This window comes from Mytilus galloprovincialis, chromosome 5, assembly GCF_965363235.1.
Source record: "Mytilus galloprovincialis chromosome 5, xbMytGall1.hap1.1, whole genome shotgun sequence".
Classification (NCBI taxonomy): domain Eukaryota; kingdom Metazoa; phylum Mollusca; class Bivalvia; order Mytilida; family Mytilidae; genus Mytilus; species Mytilus galloprovincialis.
Genome location: NC_134842.1, coordinates 62,362,926 through 62,379,831, shown reverse-complemented (window position 1 = coordinate 62,379,831; position 16,906 = coordinate 62,362,926). Strand labels below are relative to the sequence as shown.

Genomic DNA, 16,906 nt, shown 5'->3' with positions numbered 1-16,906 from the left:
TTGTTTTCATTTGTTGATATATCATCGATTACAAATGATTAAAAAGCTAAAATGGGGAAATATAAGAATATCCAATTGAAACTATAACGGAGCTTATACAGCTCACTACAGATTTATGACAAAAATATGCATATATTAAAAAGTTATGTGATTGGCGGATTGAATCTTATTATCTTTGTGATAATTTATAATTACCACATGCATTTGTCTGAAATTTGTTAGGGCTTAAGGAGTGTTTGTTAAGACACATAAACAATGTGTTTGAAAAAAAATTGAAGAAAATTCATATTTTGCCAATAAACAGCGCTCTCGTGTCCATATCAGAAAATCATTTCGATCTTCCATAAGCTTTCTCGGTGTATGCTGTCAAAGGCCTTTTCAAAGTCTATAAAGTTTATGATCAGTTGTCTTAGCCATTCTGTGCACTGTTTTATAATGTTTCGTAGCAAAAATGTGTGATCGCAACAACTCTTTCTTTCGTAAAGTCTGCCTTTTCTTTTCTGAGTTTGTTGTCAATTGCTGTTTTAATTCGGTCTATTAGTATTTTGGTGAAAATCTTACTTGGGATTGGTAAAACGGTGATTCCTCTCCAGTTATTGCAGTTTGTGAGATCGTCTTTCTTAGCCAGTCTAATGATGTTACCTTCTGACCAGTTTTTAGGTATCTTTATATTTTGCCAAATATTTTTGAATGGTGTGTGCAGAATGTTCGCTGTTAAGACTAGATCTGACTTAAATAGATCTGCTGATAGCTTATCATTTCCGAGGGCTTTGTTGGTTTAAAGGCTCTTTACTGTTCCGATAATCTCTGATTTAGATGGAATTTTTATGTTTATTTCAATGTCATGTTCTGCGATGGGTATGTTTGCTGTTGTTTCTGGTTCTGGCCTATTTCATACTTCTTTGAAATGTTCATTCCATCTACCCTCTTGTTCTTTAACTGGTATGTTGGTGTTGTTTTTTTTTTGTGGCCACAAAGTTTTTTAGTAATTTGATAAAGGTCGCCCATTCTTTGCTCTGAAGCAGCTGTTTCAGCCTCTAGAGCCATTTCTTCGATGAAATCTTTTTGATCTTTCTTGTGATTTTCTTAATTTCCTTATTACAGTTGGAGTATTGACCCATTAATCTTTCTTTTAATCTATCAGAGTGTGTATGGCAGATCTTTTTTTAACACTTTCCTGTTGTCAATCAGATTCCATGTCTCTGGTTTGATCCATTCTTTGTGTTTTTTGCGTTTGAAACCCAAGATTTTTTTTTTTTTTAAAACAGATCTTCCACTTCTTACCATTGATCATCTACTGTTTCACTTTCTTCCATGATGTTACATTTACGTTGTTCTAATAGTCTAAAGCGGTTATTCAGTTCTAATTGGAAGTCATGGTTGGTTTTCATGTGCCTGGGTTTTCCTGTGTCAAATCTCTACCCTGCAATGTTCTGATGCTCTCATAAGTTTGAGTTTGATGTGTGCTGTGACAAGACGATGGTCACTTCCTACGTAAGCGCCTCGCCTTACTCTCACATCTTTTAAGGATTTCCTTAATTTACCCTTCATTGCTATGTGGTCTATCGGATTTTTATCTCTGCCTCCTGGTGATACCCAAGTCAGCTTATAGACATCTTGTGTCGGGACAATGTTCCACCTATTACAAGATTGTTCAGTCTACAGAAGTCTACCAGATGTTCTGTGTTTTCGTTCATGTTTCCACAGCCATGTTTCCCCATTTCTCTCTCAAACCCACTTTAGCATTATAATCTCCCATGATGATTGTTAAGTCTTTTTTCTCTACCTCAGCTTGGAGCATATTATAATTCAATCTTTATTACTTTATCAGCTTGACGGAGAATAGACTTGGATGATTGATGTCTTCATAGGTTTTGTATTAAGTCTTACTGTTATTATTTTTTTCATTGACTTGATTATACTAAATGAGTGATTTAGATTTTTATTTGTTGAAGATGAGGCAACTCCTTCGTGGGGTTTGTCATCTTTTCTATCAGAGTTTATGATTGTATCTCCTGTATTTGTCAAGTGCTTTCCAAACCCTGTCCATCTGTATTCACTTATACCTTGTATGTGCAACTTGTTTTTGTTCATTTCTCTCAACACTTGTGCTTGTTTTCCGTCTCGTACATGGTACAGACTTTTCAAAAACAAATTTAACTTTGGTTCTCGCCTTCAAGATACTTTTCGTGTGATCAGCTTACACTTGGCTTTCACTAATCCCATTCATATGCGCAGAATTCTGCTGGTATTCTGATGGTACGAGACGAGGCAATTTTTTTTAATCCTTGTTTCCGTAATCAGATGTTGTTTTATGAGTAGGGTAGATTACCCCCTAGCTCAACTTCCAATCTGGTGGACCAGGGTTATTTGTTTATGGTTTTCCTTCCAATAGATAGATGTCTTCCTAGGCTTACGAGTTTGATCTACCCGTTGATTTTAATTTTAGAGTTTTTTTCTCTTATGAAAATTGATGTAACCTTGCTACGACCCTCTCCTAGCCGACTATTTCCCCCATAGTTGGGTTAGGGTTAATTAGTGTTAGGGCCCTTGCTGTTCCGAGCTCCTTAAAAGATTCGCCTGATTAATGCAATCAGTTTCCGTGTGCTGCCGCGAGGAGGCTACTACTGATAAAGCAGGGTCTATGAACTGGCAGGAAAGACCTACTCACTTGGCCTTGTTTTCGCAACAACAAAAATATTGATAGCAAGCGGCATAAGACATCCATAGGACAGTCTCATACAATATACGCATAAAATTACCCTGTGATGTACTACCATCACCAACACACGACAAGTTACAAACAAAACCGAATAAAAATATTAAATTTGACACTTGCAATATACCTGATGAGTGGATGACAGATGTCGAAATAATTTAAAAAATTAATCAATTTATACCGAAATTAGAATCATCAGGAATTAACCAGACAGTAAATATAACCAATTGGTCACCATTATTCATGGCGTAGTGAACTCCTGGTTTACTAGACGAAAGGAGGTCTCAATATTTAACGTAGGAAAATTTAAAAAAAATGGTGAACGATAATCTCACTGCGATCTTGAATGAAGTATGCGAAGCCGAACGTATGTAACATTGTAATATTTTATCCAAAGTCTTGTAATTTTTCAGTAAAAAATACTGTTTAAACTAAGCCGAACGTAAATGGAATAGAAACTATTACCAGGATAAGAAGAACTTAAAAAAATCAAACGTAAACTTTTTGATAAGATTGTCAACAGACAAAAAGGCAATATTGGTACCGAAGTCAAGATAAATTTTTGGATATACAAACAAGGGATTCCCGGAAGTTTTGCAAAAACATTGGCAAGATTGTCGTTAGTGAAAGACATAAGACCATACCGGGTCTCATCGAAGTTACACTAGAAGATGGTCCAATTGGCTCTGACACTAACATTATATTAAACAAATGGAAAACAGCTTATATAAATCATTTGAATTGTGATGATGAAACGATTTTATATGATAAAAAGTCAAATAATATTTTAAAAATATTATTTGTATTAACTCAGACTATAAATGACACCGCCAGGGATCGATTTGATACCTGAAGAATTGTTAAAAATAATTTGTTTTGAATAACCTGCTTTAATTCTTTGAGGAGAAGAAATAATTTTTTATATTCTTGATTGATATTTATGTTTTAACAGAGCCTGAGCCTACTATTGTGTTATAGTAGTCTCAGACAGAACTGAAATGCTTTATAGACATGATACAGAAAAAAACATTAACATCCGTTATAGGTATAGTGATGTGATCTTTTTCTGTGACATGTGCTTTTGACCATCCACAAGAACTCGAGGTCATCTGATGGTCAGTACTTCAGTACTTTGATTGATTATGTGATTACTTGGCTGCTTTTTGTAGTTATTATTTGATTACCAGACCAAACATTTCATGATTGTTTGATTATTTGATAAGCTAGGTCTGCATTTTTGATTATTTGATTATCTTGTTTAAAAAAAATAAAGATTATGTAATTATACATGCTGCATTGGCAAAAAAAGTTGTGATTATGTGATTACTTGGACGTCCCCATGAGGGGGTCTCTTAAATATATGTATATATATATATATTTGAAAATATCACGTTTGATAATAAGCAGTCACTGTCAATTACATGAAAATTTAATATTTATTTTAGTCAAATAGGCTTATAAATACGGGTATAACCGTATCAAATAAATATCGTCCAGAATATTTATAATGTATTTGCGACTGGACGTTTAGCAAACAAAAATGAACAATCAATCAAATGAATTAATACATACTGTTTTGATTATTTGCGAACTTACATGCATAAGGAATATGGTATTCCAAATGTTGAAGTAACTTTCGTAAATTATCTATAATATGTCGAAAACCATCACCATGATCACATTACCAGACCCTATAGTGTTCGTGTCTCCAAGTCACAATTATGCATGATAAGTACAACTGTGATTATCTTTTCTTTTGATAAACTTGAAGTCCAAAAATTGTTATCTTTTTAGTCGGCCATTTTTCTTTGTAGAAATATGCGTAAATTTAAACTACACCTACATATCCCGATCAATAATTATATTTATAAACAGACGTTTATATAAATCTAAGTTTTGTATTTAATTCATTGGGGCGTTTAACGGTGTTATTTTCAAAATCACAAGATAAACTGTTGATTTGAATATGCGTCTTACATGTTGGTTGTGCCAAGTTATCAGGAGGGTCGCCCTAAATTTGATGGTTAAAGTCTAATTTAACTTCGAAATTTTTTCTTAACTCTACCCAGTAAAACAGTTTGAAGTAAATTTGAGCTAGCACACAACAAGTGGAATCTTGCATAAAATTTAACTGTATCAGTCGCATGACGGCAGACCTGGTGCTACATTTTTTTCAAGTTTTACGTTTGTGCCAATACCTATAAAGTTATCGCCAACACCTATAACGTTTGCACCAACAGCTATAACGTTAGCGCCAACAACTGAAACGTTAGCGATTTTGCTCGTAGTTTATAAAAGTTTACATTACAGGAGCTGTGGTAGTGCTAACACGTATTTTATTGTACGCAGTCATCTGAACTTTCTCTTTACAAATCATTGATTTTTTTGAAATACTAAGGCTTTTCTACCTCAGGCATAGATTACCTTAGCTGTATTTGGCAAAACTTTTAGATATTTTGGTCTAATGCTCTTCAACTTCGTACTTTGTTTGGCCTTTTTAAACTTTTTTGGATTCGAGCGTCACTGATGAGTATTTTGTAGACGAAACGCGCGTCTGGCGTATATACTAAATTTAGTCCTGGTATCTATGATGAGTTTATTTTCAGTATTTTCACGATTGTGCTATTTAGTTCTCTTAAACGAAACTTTACAATCGCGATCAGTTCTTAAATACTTTTACATATTTTCTCGGGACATCTTTAAGACATGTTTGCATTTCTCTACTCTTTTTCTACACGGACAGTATATCCATCGAATATCAGGTTACTGAATTTGAATGTGTACGTTGAAGGGTCAGTATATATGGCAACAATGGCAACAGGGAAAAGGCAATGGAGAACTAGTCCAACGATGTGAGAGCAACTAAAGTCTGAATTGTCTTAGCACACACGAGATTGTCTGGTAGTCTATTCCAATCGGAAATTGTTCTCACGAAGATTGACTGTTTAAACAAATTTATCTACAATGTTTCTTGTTTTATAGCCACTAAATTGTTTGGATTATATCTGTTGTTTTGGTCTCTTCTTGAATTATACTGAGTCTTGCGGGATAGCTGGTATCAACTTTCCGTCCACCTCATAGATAAAAGTGTGATTCTACTGTGTCGACGTCTGCAGGGATTTTCTATATTATATAGAAAGTCCCTGACGTCAGTTTTCAAGTGTCGGAAGTTTTAGTTCATTCTTAAGTTTCCTTATACTACCTTCCTCTCTGCTTGTATAATTCCCACTGATGAAACGCACTGCTCGTCTCTGTACTCGTTCAAGTGCATTAATGTTCTTGATTATGTAAGGGTGCCAAATAATAGATGCATATTCTAACAACGACCGGATACGTCCTATATATGCTTGTTTTCACTGGCAAATGCCAATTTTTCTGGTTATGATCGTTTCTAAGATATTATAAGCAATAGGTCAACTCGATCGATCTATTCGGTGTCTGAAATGCATGATTCATAAATAATAAAGGCATCAAAATTGTGTGCACCCAAAGCGCGTTTCTGGATTAACCTTCATCAGGAACACTCAAACCCAAACATTTGAAATAAGCAGCTATGTTGGAAACAAATATGCAACGAAAAGACAAGAGTGCACTCGCTGAAATGACCCGCCTTCTTTACTTACCATTTATATTATGTTGATAGTCCTAAACATGTAAAGCTTTACTACAACTATCACATCAACTTAACATGATCCAAGAAAATGATGTCAAGGTCATATAAACCAAAAAAGAAATACATGTACACCTTACTATCTTTTAATTCATTAAATATAGTTTACCTATTGCTTATAGTTTCTAAGAAACAGACTTAACCAAGAAAACTAAACATTGACAAATGAACCATGAAAATGAGCTCAAGGTCAGATGAACCATTCCAGACAGACAAGTACAGCTTACAATCCTTCCAAACAACAAATATAGTTGACCTATTGCTTATAGTTTAAGAAAATAGACAAAAACACAAATATTTAACACTATGCAATGAGCCATGAAAAAGAGATCACGGTCAAATCAAACCTACGAGACTGACATGTACATCTTTAAATATTTCCATACACCAAATTTTGTTGACTTAGCTGTTTCATAAAGTATTAGAAAAAACAGAACAACACTCAAAAACTTAACTTTGACCACTAAACCAAATAAATGAGGTTAAGTTCAGATGACACAGTCACTTGCAAGTTGGACATGTATACGTTTTAATCTTTCCATACCCAAATATACTAGACCTATTGCTTATAGTATCTGAAATATGGACTTGACCACAAAAACTTAATCTTGTTCACTAATCCATGAAATGAGGTTTGATATCAAGTGAAAACTGTCTGATGGGGATGAGAACCTTTGCAAAGTACGCACATACGAAATATAGTTGTAACGTGAAACGGGCGATTAATCGATCCGTAGCTGAATAAATCAGAATTTCAAGTGTTCACCTCAATTTTTCACTACAACTAGTTGTTCTATTTTAAGCAATTAACAACCCCTTAAACGAATTCACAATTTCAAATATATACGCCACACAATGTACATAAATCAAAATGGCAGGTGTGGTACCTCACTCACACTTGCAAGAATTCTTCCATATACAAGGAATATATATATATTGTTGGGTTGATGTTTAGACGAGTTGTATATACATTATGTACTCAGCCATGTATCACCATCATTGATGGCGATCCGATGGATACATCTGTTGTAGAGTTGTCACTGACTCAGGCGTACTTATAAATATAATTATTTTCTGTGACTGTATATTACATTAATTTGTAGGATCCTTTATTATAGATAATTTAGCTGATCTGTAACAATAACATCTTCATGCCTTTTATATCATGTACTGTAGTACGCCGCTAGATTAAAACTGACGAGGAAAGGTAACACACGGCCAGCGAAAGCTCTTTTTTGAGAGCCCAGGTGGTCGTGTGGTCTAGCGGGACGGCTGCAGTGCAGGCGATTTGGTGTCACGATATCACAGTAGAATGGGTTCGAATCCCGGCGAGGGAAGAACCAAAAATTTGCGAAAGCAAATTTACAGATCTAACATTGTTGGGTTGATGTTTAGACGAGTTGTATATATATATATATATATATAAACACAGCTAAACTCACGCACTTACTATCCATATGAGTTCTCATACAATGAATATTCTCCAAACTGGTAAGGTTTAACACAATGCACTTTCACTAATTCACTTCCACAATATTACAACTTGCAACACCAGCAATTATACACCTTGCATTCTCACTAGTACACATCTATGAAGTATTCACACTTCCACAACAATACAACATGCAACACCAGCAAGTATACACCTTTTATTCTCAATTTTACAATAACTTATGTAAGTTTCACTTTATATCACAATCATTATCTACATATAAATCCGAACACTATTTATATATATTCTTTGGATTCACTAAATTCACTCTACTTGTTTTATATACTACCATCTGGATCAGTCCATTAAACTTAAAGGGGTTAAATTCAAGACTATACCAACTTTAGGGGTGTTTTATGTAACAGATGATGCTCCAAGTATGGAGAAACTTATATACATATAGAAACACAATTAATAGGAAAAGACATCTGGTAATTTACATTAAAATAAATGAACTATGACCGATTTCCATTACACAGTTATCCTATTACTCATTATAAGAGAAAATTAACATTATAAAAAACCTTTTTATTTTCTCAAGAAGTTACTGAACCATGAAAATAAGGTCAAGGACAACGTGACCGATGGAAACTTCGTAACACAAGGCATCTATATACAAAGTATGAAGCATCCATATCTTCCACTTTCTAAATATTAAGCATTTAAGAAGTTTATAGTTTACGCCAGATCACTACCCCTAAACTAAGGAATGAGAAGCATGAGACTCACATCCAACATTCATGTATTTATTTTTGATGTTTTTGTCTTGGATTCGGATGGATATTGTGTTAAGTCTTATCGTTTGTAATCCACATAATTATAAAATAGCCTTTCAGTACCGTCATTTTCATGATAATTGTTTGGACTGGTATTGTGAAATTAATTGTATAAAATTCAAGATTGCATATTCCTTAAATAAGTGAATCACTGTTTGTGCTGTCTGTCGTTGATGGGAAGATGTTCATTGTTGTTTTGCAGTTTGCATGTTGTGTGGACTTTTATATTATTTGTTTTTCTTGTATTTCTCTATGATGAGTGTTCTGGCATGTGTTTGTGCTGTATTTCTGTCGTCACAGTGTTTTCATTTAAGCGATATTTTTTAACATTGCCATTTGTTGGAGGTTTGGCTAGCCATAAAAACCAGGTTCAACCCACCATTTTTTTCTTAAAATGTCCTGTACCAAGCCTGGAACATAGCTGTTGTTATCAAATAGTTTGTTTCTATGTATGTTGGTGTTTATTTTTGTTGCACTTAAGTGTTCTTGTTGTTCACTTGTTTTCCTCTTATAGTTGGTGTGTTTCCCTCTTATAGTTGGTGTGTTTTCCTCTTATAGTTGGTGTGTTTCCCTCGGTATATACATATCAATAACCTCGCAGCTTTGCACATTTAGAGAGAGTATGTCTTGTCTTTCATGATAACCATCTACAGAATCTATAAGATTTTTTTTGCTATGTTTCTATCTTTTTCATTTAGCCAACACACTTATTAAGTAAATTTTTGTTGACAATGATAAGGTGACCAGATATCAGATTGTCAAAGAATCTTTTTATGAAGTATAATAAGCTTCTTCTGATTCTGACTTATAATCCTCAACATTGATATTCTGCAATACGTTTGTAGTTAATTTTGGTTTCAAATGACATGGTATAAGAGAGAATAGAATAAGATTAGACTGATCAAGTCATATCTGAATTAAGGTTCATTTCTTAATACATATATAAAATTCCTAAAAATTTCATACTGACCTCATATCGACATTGTACCAATCTATTTCAAACGCAACCATATAAAATATTCATGAAACATAAATGGAAAAACAAAACATTTTTTTTTTCACTTTTATTTATTAAAAATTAAATACTGCTTTGCCTTATTTTCTTTTAACTGAATTTCAAATTCTGGCCTATTGCATTTCATGACTTCTACATGCACATACAGGGAACCATGTTTTAACCAAATTCATTCCATATAAATAACTTTATTAGCAGTCAACCATGTTTTCAATTATATAATCTGTTTTAAATTACTAACAATTATTCATTGTACACACTGATTGATAAGTTATTTATCAAAAGGTTTAGTTTATGGCTTTATGCAGGGTGATATTGGATATGTTACAGTGAATTTTTCTCCAACCAATGTGACAGTATGTCATAATTTTTTTTCTCAATTTGCAATAATGAAATACACAATGCTTTTAATTTCCACTATCATATGCATTCCATAACATTCTCTTTATTACTTTCTTTATTCTTCCTCTGTTGAAACACTGTGTTCAAACACAGTTTCAGATGTATCCTGAAGTGAGCAATATTCTAAAATTGATAACCTTAAATGATTTCAATCAAAAATACATTGAATTGTAAGAACACAATATGCCTATCAGTTAACATTATTAACATTATTTCAATCACAAATTTCCATAACCTACCCAGTTATTCATATCTACTAGAAAGATATGTTACAAAATACATGTTAACAAATTTTATTCAGTTCCTAAAAAAATTATTTATGAGACTTCAATAAGAAGACCTAGGTTCTAGGAGATAACTCCTTCTACCAAAATGTATAATGTGAATCTTGAATTCAAATAAAGATTTTTTTGTCTATGTGTGTTTCTTAAACATTCATCAACGATTCATGCGAAAAAAGTCTATGACACGATAGACTTAACACAAACAATCCAGTACTTTTTAAGAGTCCTTTAAATGAGGTTTATCGAACTTTTTGATAATTTCATCCTTACACTAACACTATACAATATCTTACTGATTATTGAAATAAAAATGTATACTTAGATATAGGAAGATGTGGTGTGAGTGCCAATGAGACAACTCTCCATCCAAATAACAATTTAATTAGTACATATATAATAGTGCAGTTTTTCAAAAATGAAGACACCAACAGTAATGTATGCATACAAGAGATAAAGCAGGAGATAAATCACTGGAACAAGATAAATATCTTTTTTACTTCCTAGTTATGAAATTACATTATTTATAATAATGTCAGACAGTTAATATACTAGCTACTTCATCTAAGAAAAGAATTAAGTATTTCCACCAGAGAATAGAAATGTCAATGCAAAGATTTTGACTCTGTTTTAAAGAATAAAACTGTGAATAGCAATGTATTTATCAATAGTAAAAATACAACAGTACCAGATTTGCAATTTCAAAATCTTGCATTCATATTTTTAGCAGGGATTTTTATTCATAACTATTTTTTCAATCACTTTCATAGGATTTCACATTTTTGCCAGAGGTCAAGGATTAACGTGAATAAATGCTTTGATTAATTTCCAAATTTACAGTAATTGAATAAAAATTATTTTGCACATTTTATATATAAGAATTTTGATGTGGCCAAAAATAGTATATTGTACCTTTGTTATCTATCAATTTTTTAATAATACTATAATGAAAACTAACTTAATGATATAATTGAAACTAACTCAAATATACCAATGATAAAAGCTAACTGTTAGTTGTTCTTCAACCGAACTACTAGCAAATTTCTTCACGAGGTAAATTAGACAAAAAGCACCAAAAATAAAACCTAGAACTTGATATGCAAAAATCACTTCTTCCACTACAGAGATTGATAAATGGCTCTTTTCACATAAACATAAAATGCCATTGTGAAAAGAATAAAATGCATTTATTTTTTCCAGAAGACTCTTTTTTTTTTTTAAAGTTTTGACAAAATTTAAAATGTATTTTCTTTATAAATAAGTTCAAAATATTTTAACATAAAAACATATTCTAACCAAAAGCAGCACCAAATACCATCTAATAATACAAAACACATTTATATTAAAAAAGATAGTCTTCTTTATAATGCCACACTAATTCAAAAGATAAAAATGCACCATTTATTTCATAATCATAAATTTCAAAAGTTTTTTTTATAATACACTTACAAAGGTAATCGTCTGGTTCTCAGATAATAGTTTTTTTTAGTTAAATTCAGAAATTTGAGAACTGATGATTATTGTACAAGTTTTTGTAGACAGATGATTTCTATTTCAAATGAACATGCTCAAGAATATAAGATCAGTTATTTCATCAATCATTATATTCATATATGGAATGTAAAAATCCTACCACGATCTCATACATTGAAGTTGTTCAGGAATAATTTGTGACACTTTTCAATAAGAAGATATCTCCTAGTCCTGCTTACACACAAATGTAAATGACCAATATAATTTATAGTTCAAACCAGGTGCTCTGCAGGGCACAGCTTTATACGACCCCAGTGGTCAAACCCTGAATAGTTGGGGCAAATTTGGTCACAATATTCAAGCTTTATACTGTCTGAATTTGGTTTGTGATCACATTTTTGACATAATAAAGGTTTTTGTCACAAAATTAATGTGGTCAAAAATCTAACAAATCCATTGCACAATACTGATTTCTTCTTGAAACTTTTTAATATTCTAAATTTGAAAATTTTGAAAAAAACAAAGGAATCCTCTTAATAAAATGGTAAACAAAAAATCCCCCCCCCACTTTTTGAAACCCCCTTGGAACAATAACCCTTAAACTCAATCCCATGCTTAACTTTGTCGTATTGAACTTAAACACAAGTTATTGTCATGATTGTTTGGAAAATAGAAACATGCTTTTTTTTGGCCCTTTTTTGGCCCCCAATTCCTACAGATTTTGGGCAATTAACCCAAAACTTAATCCCAGCCTCCCCTTTGTTATAAGATGCATTGTGGTACAATTTCATAGAGATCCATACAATTACACAAAAGTTATTGTCTGGAAACTAGAACCAGTTGCTTCGCAGGGCGCAGCATTATACGACCGCAGAGGTTGAACCCTGAACGGTTGGGGCAAGTATGGACACAACATTCAAGCTGGATTCAGCTCTAAATTTGGATTGTGATTAAATAGTTGACACAGCATAGGTTTCTGACACAGAATGAATGTGGTCTAATGAACTGTTTGAAGAAATTTTCTTTTTTATTTATGAAATTTCAAATGAGAAAAATTGAACCCAATTTTTTTAATCACATCCCCCTTTCCCTTATTCCAAAACTAATCTCAATTAAAATTTCTAATGGAGTTTGCAACAATAACTACTCATTTAAATACATCATAAAATATTAAGATGTAAAAAAACTGCTTGTTATCACTGAATGGTAAAGATTATTTTAATTTATCAGTTGGTAGTAAAAAGTGAATATACATTGTATATTGTATATAACAAAGATTTAAGTTGATTCTGGACAAAGAAAGATAACTCCATTTAAAAAAAAATCTTGCTATTGCACAATATTTTGCAATTAGATATTTCTTGCTTACTATTCTGGACAAAGAAAGATAAATCTAATTAAAAAAAAATTTGCTATTTCACAATATTGTGCAATTAGATATTTCTTGCCATTGCACAATACTGTGCAATTGAAAAGACTTGCTATTGCACAATACTTAATATAATAATTTTAACTTGAAAACTGGGCCCATAATAAAAAATCTAAGTACATTTTTGGATTCAGCATATCAAAGAACCCCAAGATTTCAATTTTTGTTAAAATCAGACTAAGTTTAATTTTGGACCCTTTGGACTTTAGTGTAGACCAATTTCAAAACAGGACCAAAAATGAAGAATCTACATACACAGTTAGATTTGGTATATCAAAGAACCCCATTTATTCAATTTTTGATGAAATCAAACAAAGTTTAATTTTGGACCCCGATTTGGACCAACTTGAAAACTGGGCCAATAATCAAGAATCTAAGTACATTTTTAGATTCAGCATATCAAAGAACCTAACTGATTCATTTTTTGTCAAAATCAAACTAAGTTTAATTTTGGACCCTTTGGACCTTAATGTAGACCAATTTGAAAACGGGACCAAAAGTTAAGAATCTACATACACAGTCATGACAGTTAGATTCGGCATATCAAAGAACCCCAATTATTCAATTTTGATGAAATCAAACAAAGTTTAATTTTGGACCCTTTGGGCCCCTTATTATGTTGGGACCAAAACTCCCAAAATCAATACCAATCTTCCTTTTATGGTCATAAACCTTGTGTTTGAATTTCATAGATTTCTATTTACTTATACTAACGTTATGGTGCGAAAACCAAAAAAAAATGCTTATTTGGGTCCCTTTTTGGCCCCTAATTCCTAAACTGTTGGGACCTAAACTCCCAAAATCAATACCAACCTTCCTTTTGTAGTCATTAACATTGTGTTTAAATTTCATTGATTTCTATTTACTTAAACTAAAGTTATTGTGCGAAAACCAAGAATAATGCTTCTTTGGGCCCTTTTTTGGCCCCTAATTCCTAAACTGTTGAAACCAAAACTCCCAAAATCAATCCCAACCGTTCTTTTGTGGTCATAAACCTTGTGTCAAAATTTCATAGATTTCTATTAACTTAAACTAAAGTTATAGTGCGAAAACCAAGAAAATGCTTATTTGGGCCCTTTTTGGCCCCTAATTCCTAAAATGTTGGGACCAAAACTCCCAAAATCAATACCAACCTTCCTTTTGTGGTCATAAACCTTGTGTTAAAAGTTCAAAGATTTCCATTCACTTTTACTAAAGTTAGAGTGCGAAAACTAAAAGTATTCGGACGACGGACGACGACGCCGACGCCAACGTGATAGCAATATACGACGAAATTTTTTTCAAATTTTGCGGTCGTATAAAAATGGTTGTTTTGGCCCTTAATTCCTAAACTTTGGCCCCATAACCCCTAAAATGAATCCAAACCTTCTACTTGTGGTTTTAAACATTGCAGTATAATTTCAGAGCAATTGAAATACTTGTACACAAGTTATTATCCTGAAACTAGAAAAATGCTTGTTTTGGGCCCCTTTTTGGCCCCTAATTCCTAAACGGTTGGGACCATCATCCCCAAAATCGATCCCAACCTTCCTTTTGTGGTATTGAACCTTCTTAAAAGAATTCATAAAGATCTAGTCACTTAAACTTAAGTTATTATCCGGAGACCAATGTGTCTTCGGACGATGCAGACGACATCATACCATTATACGATCCCAAATTTTTTTCTTCACAATCAAAAAACAGAATATTTAAATATTGTGTTTACATGATTATTTCAATAAAATTATAACAAATATGGAGTGGTTTACTGACAATAATTAGCAGATGTGTGTTTTTGTTAGAACTAGATAGTAAATTCTATAATGTCTTAAATAATAAAATAAAGCAAATCATTATTGTTTTTTATAAATATTTCAGTCATATAATTGACTATATATATCTAAGTTTAAAAAAATCAATAAAAATTGATAAAAAATTAAAATATAGGCGTCGCAGATTTCAGTACAAGAATTGTACTATTTTTTTCATTTAATATACATTTAATTTTATTACATTGATACAAACATAAAAACATATTTACAAATATCACAACTGAATACGAAAACTTAACAAAATATATAACAAACAGTTAACGTAATAGCTGCAAAGTATTCCTTCTGATACAAATCCCTAATCTTACACAATATTGGTTGTTAATCACATTCAGATGTACAATTTTGAATATAGAGGTTAATTAGACAAAACAGTTCAATAAATAAACAATTATCACAAACAGAATATAAGCTGAAAACTTGCTTTTATTATAGTGTGTACTGACCTTTTGGTATATGAAAAGTTTTTTTTTTTTTAAATTGGGATCAAAACTCTAATTTGGAATTAAAATTAGAAAGATCATATCATAGGGAACATGTGTACTAAGTTACAAGTTGATTTGACTTCAACTTCATCAAAAACTACCTTGGCCAAAAACTTTTACCAAAACTTTAACCTGAAGTGGGACAGACAGACTAACAAATGGACAGATGAATGAACGGAGGCACAGATCGAAAAACATAATGCCCCTAAGTGGGGCATATAAAAAAACTTTGCAACTATTACATTTCCATCATAACATCAACAAAATAAAATGTGATAAAACATAGAGGTATATTGGCACATTTTAGCTTTATATCAATAAATAACTGCAAGCAAAATTCACAGCACTTTAAGTAACTTTATGAATATCGATTTTTTAATTAGACTTCAGAAATTATACAAGTTACAATTTGGTTGTTATTCCATATCAATATTATAAATTGAAATTTTCATTTTCTATTATCAAACTGCTAAATCATGATTGTGTGCCATTAAAAGTAACAAACCCTGTCAAAATGAAGTAATCTAAAGCTGCTATGCTTAAATGAACAAAAATGAATTTCTTATTTTTCCATACAAAACACAAGCAAAATGTACAAATCTTTTATCCACTCCATTCATACAAACTGTTTTATGAGTATTTTGATATGCTTGTTGCAAATCTGGTCCCACAATGCATCAGAATGTTTTTATGACAATTGTTGTCATGGGACATATCAACATACATGTACCTTAGTCATTGTCATTGGATAAAACATTCCATGCAGTATATAAGATGCATTAAAATTAGTAAACCAATACCTATATACGCACAACCTGATTTTTCTTACAAAACTACAATTTTAGTACTAATTTAAGAATGCCAGATATAGATTCATGGCTTGAAGTAAGATGGCGACTAAAAATAAAATATTGCCTTATTAGTACAAAAGATATACATGTGGTTTATACTTTTATTTACAGGGAAAGCATGTCAACCTCTTTCCCCTTAATTTAACCCTGAATCAACCTTTTTCTTTTTGAAAAAAAATAAAAAGACAAATAGTATATATGCGTGGTACATCTATAATTTTATCAACAATAAGTATTTTCTATTCTATTGACTATTAGTTGTGTATACGTTTGAGCCTTTTATATACATATATGTACTAATTTACTTTTATAGTAAGTCAAAACGCAACAGATGTGTTTTATAAATATTCAGTTGCAGTTAATACAAAAATAACCTAATATAAAAATAAACAACTTTTAATAGAATTAAACTTTGTTCATGAGTGAAAGAGAGACTGATGACATCATAGGGATATTCAAACTCATTGGTCGATGACAAACTGACATCGCTGAAAGTGTATTC

The 16,906-nt window shown here is 31.9% G+C and overlaps 1 protein-coding gene across 1 annotated transcript in view; it reads right to left on the bottom strand.

Annotated features, from left to right (window-relative positions):
• The window catches only part of LOC143076215 (uncharacterized), a 31,390-nt gene extending 26,849 nt beyond the window's left edge, over positions 1 to 4,541 (bottom strand). The window contains exon 1 of the mRNA XM_076251927.1: positions 4,316 to 4,541. The gene's annotated coding sequence lies outside the window, so the exon portion shown is untranslated. The remainder of the gene's footprint in view (positions 1 to 4,315) is intronic.
• Positions 4,542 to 16,906: the final 12,365 nt, after the last annotated feature.